Genomic DNA, 9,163 nt, shown 5'->3' with positions numbered 1-9,163 from the left:
TTGCAGTTTCTAAAAGTAAGGCATCGATGTTAACTGTAATATTTGTCATTTCTCATTATAGGATGAAGTAAGGAGTTTTCATTCCTGGTTCACACCTTATTATTATTATAATCAATAAACAGTTTTAAAGTTTTTGATCTAATTAGGTTATCTCTAATTCATCTAGGCTAGTGGTTCTCAGTAAGAGGCAGCAAAATCTTCTGTGGAGTCTCGCCCTGTAGCCCAGGCTGGAGCGCAGTGGCACAATCTCGGCTCACTGCGACCTCTGCCTCCCAGGTTCAAGGCATTCTTCCATGTAGCTGGGATTATAGACGCCCACCACCACACCCAGCTAATTTTGTATTTATAGTAGAGTTGGGGTTTTGTCATGTTGGCCACGCTGGTCTCAAACTCTTGACCTCAGGTGATTGGCACACCTCGGCCTCCCAAAGTGCTACTAAAAACACAAAAATTAGCTGGGCATGGTGGCAGGCATGGTGGTATGCACCTGTAGTCCCAACTACTTGGGAGACTGAGGCAGGAGAATCTCTTAGCTCACGAGGCAGAGATTTCTGTGAGCCAAGATCACACCACTGCACCCCAGCCTGGGTGACAGAGCGAGACTCCGTCTCCTAAAAAAAAAAAAAAGTCTTTCATACCATATTTTTATTGTACCTTTTCTATGTTTAGATATGTGTAGATGCACAAATACTGACTATTATGTTACAATTGCCTGCAGTATTCATTACAGTAACATGCGGTACAAGTTGTAGCTGCAGAGTGATAGACTACCACACACATCTAGTATACCATCTAGGTTTGTTTAAGTACATTCTATGATGTTTGCACAATGATGAAATCGCCTAACGACACATTTCTCTTAACATATCCTGTCATTAAGCAATGCATGACTGTATTAAAAACTACTGATGCCTTGGCAGCACATGCCTTTAATCCCAGCTACTCAGGAGTCTGAGGTAGGGAGAATTGCTTGAACTGGTACCTGGGAGGTGGAGGTTGCAGTGAGTCAAGATCGCGCCACTGCACTCCAGCCTGGGCTACAGAGCGAGACTCCGTCTCAAAACAAACAAACAAACAAACAAACAAACAAACAAACAAACAAACAAACCTACTGATGCCTGGGTCTCATTCCCACCCCCCACTTCACGCCATCTCGAGGTTCTCATTTAATTAGATTGAAGTGTGGCTTGTGCATCAGAATTTTAAAAGCTCTCCAGCTGATGCTAACTTTCAGCAACATTTGAGAACTGTTGTTCTAAGCCATGAAAATGCATTAAGTATTTTTCAGTTGTGGTTGACAAGATCAGAACTTGGTGTTAGGAAACTTAATTTGGCAACAATATAAAGAGCTGACTGAAGCCCAAACAAGTTTCAGAGAGAAGTCACGTAGGAGACTAATGCAGTAGAATAAAATGAGATAATAAGGGACTAGGGAGAAGATAGGTGTACTTGAGAATGCAGATGTATTGTATAAGTAACAGAACTTCAGTGCTGATTTCAAAGAAGAAGCAAGGTTGCTCATCTAATGACCTTGCTGACCAAATAATACTAAAATAACCTGTGCATCTAAATAATGAGCTGCCTTTTCAATTGATAAGCCGATGCATCTCTTTTGTAAAAAAAATGTTATCAGTATTAATGCATGTTAAATTTGACATTTCATAATGCAATTCACAGAATCTGTTGTTTGTTTACTATTCCAGAATTTTATTTCTGAGTTCTCAATTTAAATCTATAAGTATTTCTATTATGAGTGATGTGAATTATGATATAATAACTCTTGATAATTGATATGGTTTGGCTGTGTCCCTACCCAAATCGCATCTTGAATTCCCATGTGTTTTGGGAGGGACCCAATGGGAGGTAATTGAATCATGAGGGCAGGTCTTTCCCATGCTGTTCTCATGATAGCAAATAAGGCTCATGAGATCTGATAGTTTTATAAAGGGGAGTTTCCCTGCACAAGCTCCCTTCTCTTGTCTGCCACCATGTGAGATGTGCCTTTCACCTTCCCCCAGGACTGTGAGGCCTCCCCGGCCACATGGACCTGTGAGTCTATTAAACCTTTTTCCTGTATAAATTACCCAGTCTCGGGTGTGTCTTTATTAGCAGTGTGAAAATGGACTAATACAATAATCAACCAAATGAGAATTATAGACATAAACTAAATATTTTAATATAATGGTAGGTCAATTGCATTATAGCCATTGTTTTTGTTGCTATCTTTTTCTTTTCTCTTCTAGATGGGGTCTCACTCTGGGCTCAGGCAATTCTCCTGCCTCAGCCGTCTGAATACCTGGGGATCACAGGCATGTGCCTCTGCACCCAGCATTTTTGTTTTGTTTTGTTTTGTTTTTTTGGTAGAGACAGGGTTTCACCATGTTGCTCAGGCTGGTCTTGAGCTCCTGGGTTCAAGCGATCCTCCTGCCTTGGCCTCCCAAACTGCTGGAAGAAATTTTATAATTATAAAAATTAACAAGTTTATTTGAAATTAAAAAAATATTGGGAGGAGAAAATGGGAATTTGTTGTTTGGTGGGCATAGAATTTTCTGGGGTTCAAATACCCTCTAGAGGCTTCCCACTGGTTACTTGGTATACACCATATATAAATGAAGTAGTGACCTGTGATGAGTCTGTTTGGTTGTGGACAGTTACCAATCAATCAGAGGCTGAAGTGAAGTTACAAAATTATACTCCTATGCAAATGAAGACCTGGTCGGGCAACCAGGCTGACTGGTCGCAGGAGGGAACCAATCAGAGGTACTTTCAGTTTTTTATCTGCCACACAGAAAAGATGGGGGTTGCAAAGGGAGTAGCCTCTGGCCCTTTTGTTACTCGGGCATGAAAAGTTGGGGTTTTCCTTTCGATTTAGCTCTAGGAAGTTGGCACGAATCAGCCTTAGGTTTCCTGCCTCCAGACCCTTTTCTCCTGCCTCAGAAGGTAGAATGCTAAACTGGTCCCCAAGGTTGCTGCCTTTGACGTATACAACCTGTGTAATCCCCTCCTTTTGAGTGTGGGACTGAACTGTAAATGTAATAGAATAGTCACTCCTATGGCTAGACTACTGTAGTTGACTTTAAGAAAGGGAGGTTACATTCAGTTGGCCTGACCTAATCAGATGTGCTCCTAAAAAGGGACTGAGCTCTTCCTGGAGACAGAGATTTCAAATGTGAGAGGCCTCTAGCACAAGGAAGATTCTCTATTGCTGGTTAAAGACAAAGGGTACCACGTGGCAAGGGACTGAGAATGGCCCCTCAGAGCTAAGTATGGTCCTGGCTGACAACCAGCAAGAGAACAGGGACCACAGTCCTACAGCTACAAGGAGGTGAGTTCTGCCCATATCCTGAGTGAGACGAAAGAGGACCCTGAACTCCAGGTGAGGATGAAGCTGGTCGATCCTTGATTTCAGTCATGTCTTGTGAGAACTGAAGCAGACAACCCAGCTGCAACGTGCCTGGACTTCTGACCTACACAGAATGGTGAACCGGTAAGTGGGTATTGTTTTAAGTCACTAAACTTGTGGTAATTTTTTATGCCACAATAGAAAACTAATTGAGTAGCTTTCGTAAGACTTCAATAATAGTGGTGTGTCTTTGAAATTAAAATCTGATTTGAAAAAAACATGAATGCTGCAGAGACTATATAAGGAAAAATATTGGCTGTAACTGAATGTATATACACATGATTCAGATTTTAGCAAAACAACATCCAGCACAAAAAGATCATCCAAAAATGTTTTGAGTGTGATATAAGGAATTTTACTCCCTTAGCAGAAACATAGCAGAATTTTATACAGAACATTTATACAGAAACTGAATGTTAACATCAAATATTACTCTACATCATTTATAGAATGAAATACAAGACCAAATGATTCAAGTTATAGAAGATGGGATAAATACAATAATTTTGGAGAGGTAAGAAATGCTAAATATTACTTAGTCATTTTAGATAAAACTCCTGATGTAAGTAAGCCATGAAATTCAGATAATTATGTCTGGATTTGTAGATTCCCAAAATGCAAAAATTTCTAAACTTGAACATTTGGGGAATTTTGTCCAGTAGATTATAGGGCTACTAATATGATGCTTTGATACTCTCATAATTGCTTCAAGTTCGGTAATTCACTAGAAGGACTTACAGGCTCAATAGCAGGTTATACTCATGGAGAAGATATCTCACAGCAACTAATACAGAGCAAAACAGCAGGACAAATATATGTCCTGGTGAAATACAGGTAGGCTAGAAAGGGCTTCTAAGTCCTTTCTCATATGAAGCTACAGAGAATGTGCTTTTTCCCTTGTAATGAGCTTCATTGACATGTGTGGAGTATATATGCCCCAGAAAGCCATTCAGATCTCAAGGTTGGAGGCTTTTATGGGGTGCTGACCCTACAGGCATATCCTGCAATTCAACCAGCCATTGTAACTGAGACTCAGAACCTCAGCAGTGAGAACGGGGGCACCTTATCTATCTTGATGTTTGTGCAAAGCAACCTGACAAGCTGGTATAGCATGGTCCACTGCTCTAGGTGTAAACAACAAAATCGTCAATCACTAACATAAAGAACATTCTAAAAGCCACATTCCCAGGGGTTGGCCAAGGGTCAATCTTGGTTCCAGGCTCCCTTAAAGGCATGCAAAGAGTAAGCAACCAGATCTGTGATCTCTCACTCTCAGTCTCTGTCCCTCCCTCTGTCAATATCCCTCTGAATCTGTGGGTTCCACATTCATGGATTCAGTCAGCATAGGATCAGAATTTTTGTTTAGTTGCATTTGTACTGAAAATATACAGACTTCTTGTCATTATTTCCTAACAATTCAGTATAAAAACAACTGTTTACAGAGTATTACATTGTATTAGGTATTATAAGTAATCCAGAGATGATTTAAAATACACAGGAGGATATGCACAGGTTATATGTAAATTTTATATCAAGGACTTGAGCTTGGTGGATTTTGGTATCCACAATCCCCCATGGGGAATGAGGGACAACTATGGGTATACATACATCGAAAACAATGCCAGAAATGCAAATAGAAAAACAACACTTTTCAGTAGGAGATCTTCAAAAAGTATTAATTTCAGGCGGGGCGGAGCAAGATGGCCGAATAGGAACAGCTTCAGTTTCCATCTCCCAGCGCGAGCGACACAGAAGACCGGCGATTTCTGCATTTTCAACTGAGGTACTGGGGTCATCTCACTCGGGAGTGCCGGACAATCGGTGCTGGTCAGCTGCTGCAGCCGGACCAGCGAGAGCTGAAGCAGGGCGAGGCATCGCCTCACCTGGGAAGCGCGAGGGGGAAGGGAGTCCCTTTTCCTAGCCAGGGGAACTGAGACACACAACACCTGGAAAATCGGGTAACTCCCACCCCAATACTGCGCTGTAACACCGGCACACCGGAGATTGTATCTCACACCTGGCCGGGAGGGTCCCACGCCCACGGAGCCTCTCTCCTTGCTAACACAGCAGTCTGCGGCAATCTAACCGCAAGGCAGCAGCGAGGCTGGGGGAGGGGCGCCCGCCATCGCTGAGGCTTAAGTAGGTAACTAAAGCCGCTGGGAAGCTGGAACTGGGTGGAGCTCACAGCAGCTCAAGGAAACCTGCCTGTCTCTGTAGACTGCGCCTCTGGGGACAGGGCTCAGCTAAAGGAGTAGAAGCCTGTGAAACGCGAACGACTCTGTCTGACAGCTTTGAAGAGAGCAGTGGATCTCCCAACACGGAGGTTGATATCTGAGAAGGGGCAGTCTGCCTGCTCAAGGGGGTCACTGACCCCTGAGTAGCCTAATTGGGAGACATCCCCCACTAGGGGCAGTCTGACACCCCACACCTCACAGGGTGGAGTACACCCCTGAGAGGAAGCTTCCAAAGCAAGAATCAGACAGGTGCACTCGCTGTTCAGCAATATTCTATCTTCTGCAACCTCTGCTGCTGATACCCAGGCAAACAGGGTCTGGAGTGGACCTCAAGCAATCTCCAACATACCTATAGCTGAGGGTCCTGACAGTCAGAAGGAAACCTATCAAACAGGAAGGACACCTATATCAAAACCCCATCAGTACGTCACCATCATCAAAGACCAGTGACAGATAAAACCACAAAGATGGGGAAAAAGCAGGGCAGAAAAGCTGGAAATTCAAAAAATAAGAGCGCATCTCCTCCTGCAAAGGAGCACAGCCCATCGCCAGCAACGGATCAAAGCTGGTCAGAGAATGATTTTGATCAGATGAGAGAAGAAGGCTTCAGTCCATCAAACCTCTCAGAGCTAAAGGAGGAATTACGTACCCAGCGCAAAGAAACTAAAAATCTTGAAAAAAAAGTGGAAGAATTGACAGCTAGACTAATTAATGCAGAGAAGGTCATAAACGAAATGACAGAGATGAAAACCATGTCACGAGAAATACGTGACAAATGCACAAGCTTCAGTAACCGACTCGATCAACTGGAAGAAAGAGTATCAGCGATTGAGGATCAAATGAATGAAATGAAGCGAGAAGAGAAACCAAAAGAAAAAAGAAGAAAAAGAAATGAACAAAGCCTGGAAGAAGTATGGGATTATGTCAAAAAACCAAATCTACGTCTGATTGGGGTGCCTGAAAGTGAGGGGGAAAATGGAACCAAATTGGAAAACACTCTACAAGATATCATCCAGGAGAACTTCCCCAACCTAGCAGGCCAGGCCAACATTCAAATTCAGGAAATACAGAGAACGCCACAAAGATACTCCTCCAGAAGAGCAACTCCAAGACACATAATTGCCAGATTCACCAAAGTTGAAATGAAGGAAAAAATCTTAAGGGCAGCCAGAGAGAAAGGTCGGGTTACCCACAAAGGGAAGCCCATCAGACTGACAGCAGATCTCTCGGCAGAAACTCTACAAGCCAGAAGAGAGTGGGGGCCAATATTCAACGTTCTTAAAGAAAAGAATTTTAAACCCAGAATTTCATATCCAGCCAAACTAAGTTTCATAAGTGAAGGAGAAATAAAATTCTTTACAGATAAGCAAATGCTTAGACATTTTGTCACCACCAGGCCTGCCTTACAAGAGACCCTGAAGGAAGCCCTAAACATGGAAAGGAACAACCGGTACCAGCCACTGCAAAAACATGCCAAAATGTAAAGACCATCGAGCCTAGGAAGAAACTGCATCAACTAATGAGCAAAATAACCAGTTAATATCATAATGGCAGGATCAAGATCACACATAACAATATTAACCTTAAATGTAAATGGACTAAATGCTCCAATTAAAAGACACAGACTGGCAAACTGGATAAAGAGTCAAGACCCATCAGTCTGCTGTCTTCAGGAGACCCATCTCACATGCAGAGACATACATAGGCTCAAAATAAAAGGATGGAGGAAGATCTACCAAGCAAATGGAGAACAAAAAAAAGCAGGGGTTGCAATCCTAGTCTCTGATAAAACAGACTTTAAACCATCAAAGATCAAAAGAGACAAAGAAGGCCATTACATAATGGTAAAGGGATCAATCCAACAGGAAGAGCTAACTATCCTAAATATATATGCACCTAATACAGGAGCACCCAGATTCATAAAGCAAGTCCTTAGAGACTTACAAAGAGACTTAGACTCCCATACAATAATAATGGGAGACTTCAACATTCCACTGTCAACATTAGACAGATCAACGAGACAGAAAGTTAACAAGGATATCCAGGAATTGAACTCATCTCTGCACCAAGCGGACCTAATAGACATCTATAGAACTCTCCACCCCAAGTCAACAGAATATACATTCTTCTCAGCACCACATCACACTTATTCCAAAATTGACCACATAATTGGAAGTAAAGCACTCCTCAGCAAATGTAAAAGAACAGAAATTATAACAAACTGTCTCTCTGACCACAGTGCAATCAAACTAGAACTCAGGACTAAGAAATTCAATCAAAACCGCTCAACTACATGGAAACTGAACAACCTGCTCCTGAATGACTACTGGGTACATAACGAAATGAAAGCAGAAATAAAGATGTTCTTTGAATCCAATGAGAACAAAGATACAACATACCAGAATCTCTGGGACACATTTAAAGCAGTATGTAGAGGGAAATTTATAGCACTAAGTGCCCACAAGAGAAAGCTGGAAAGATCTAAAATTGACACTCTAACATCACAATTAAAAGAACTAGAGAGGCAAGAGCAAACACATTCAAAAGCTAGCAGAAAGCAAGAAATAACTAAGATCAGAGCAGAACTGAAGGAGATAGAGACACAAAAAACCCTCCAAAAAATCAATGAATCCAGGAGTTGGTTTTTTGAAAAGATCAACAAAATTGACAGACCGCTAGCAAGATTAATAAAGAAGAAAAGAGAGAGGAATCAAATAGATGCAATAAAAAATGATAAAGGGGATATCACCACCGACCCCACAGAAATACAAACTACCATCAGAGAATACTATAAACACCTCTACGCAAATCAACTAGAAAATCTAGAAGAAATGGATAATTTCCTGGACGCGTACACTCTTCCAAGACTAAACCAGGAAGAAGTTGAATCCCTGAATAGACCAATAGCAGCCTCTGAAATTGAGGCAACAATTAATAGCCTGCCCACCAAAAAAAGCCCAGGACCAGATGGATTCACAGCTGAATTCTACCAGAGGTACAAGGAGGAGCTGGTACCATTCCTTCTGAAACTATTCCAATCAATAGAAAAAGAGGGAATCCTCCCTAACTCATTTTATGAGGCCAGCATCATCCTGATACCAAAGCCTGGCAGAGACACAACAAAAAAAGAGAATTTTAGACCAATCTCCCTGATGAACATCGATGCAAAAATCCTCAATAAAATACTGGCAAACCGGATTCAGCAGCACATCAAAAAGCTTATCCACCATGATCAAGTGGGCTTCATCCCTGGGATGCAAGGCTGGTTCAACATTCGCAAATCAATCAACGTAATCCAGCATATCAACAGAACCAAAGACAAGAACCACATGATTATCTCAATAGATGCAGAAAAGGCTTTTGACAAAATTCAACAGCCCTTCATGCTAAAAACGCTCAACAAATTCGGTATTGATGGAACGTACCTCAAAATAATAAGAGCTATTTATGACAAACCCACAGCTAATATCATACTGAATGGGCAAAAACTGGAAAAGTTCCCTTTGAAAACTGGCACAAGACAGGG

This window comes from Piliocolobus tephrosceles, chromosome 5, assembly GCF_002776525.5.
Source record: "Piliocolobus tephrosceles isolate RC106 chromosome 5, ASM277652v3, whole genome shotgun sequence".
Lineage (NCBI taxonomy): Eukaryota > Metazoa > Chordata > Mammalia > Primates > Cercopithecidae > Piliocolobus > Piliocolobus tephrosceles.
This window is presented reverse-complemented; position numbering follows the sequence as displayed.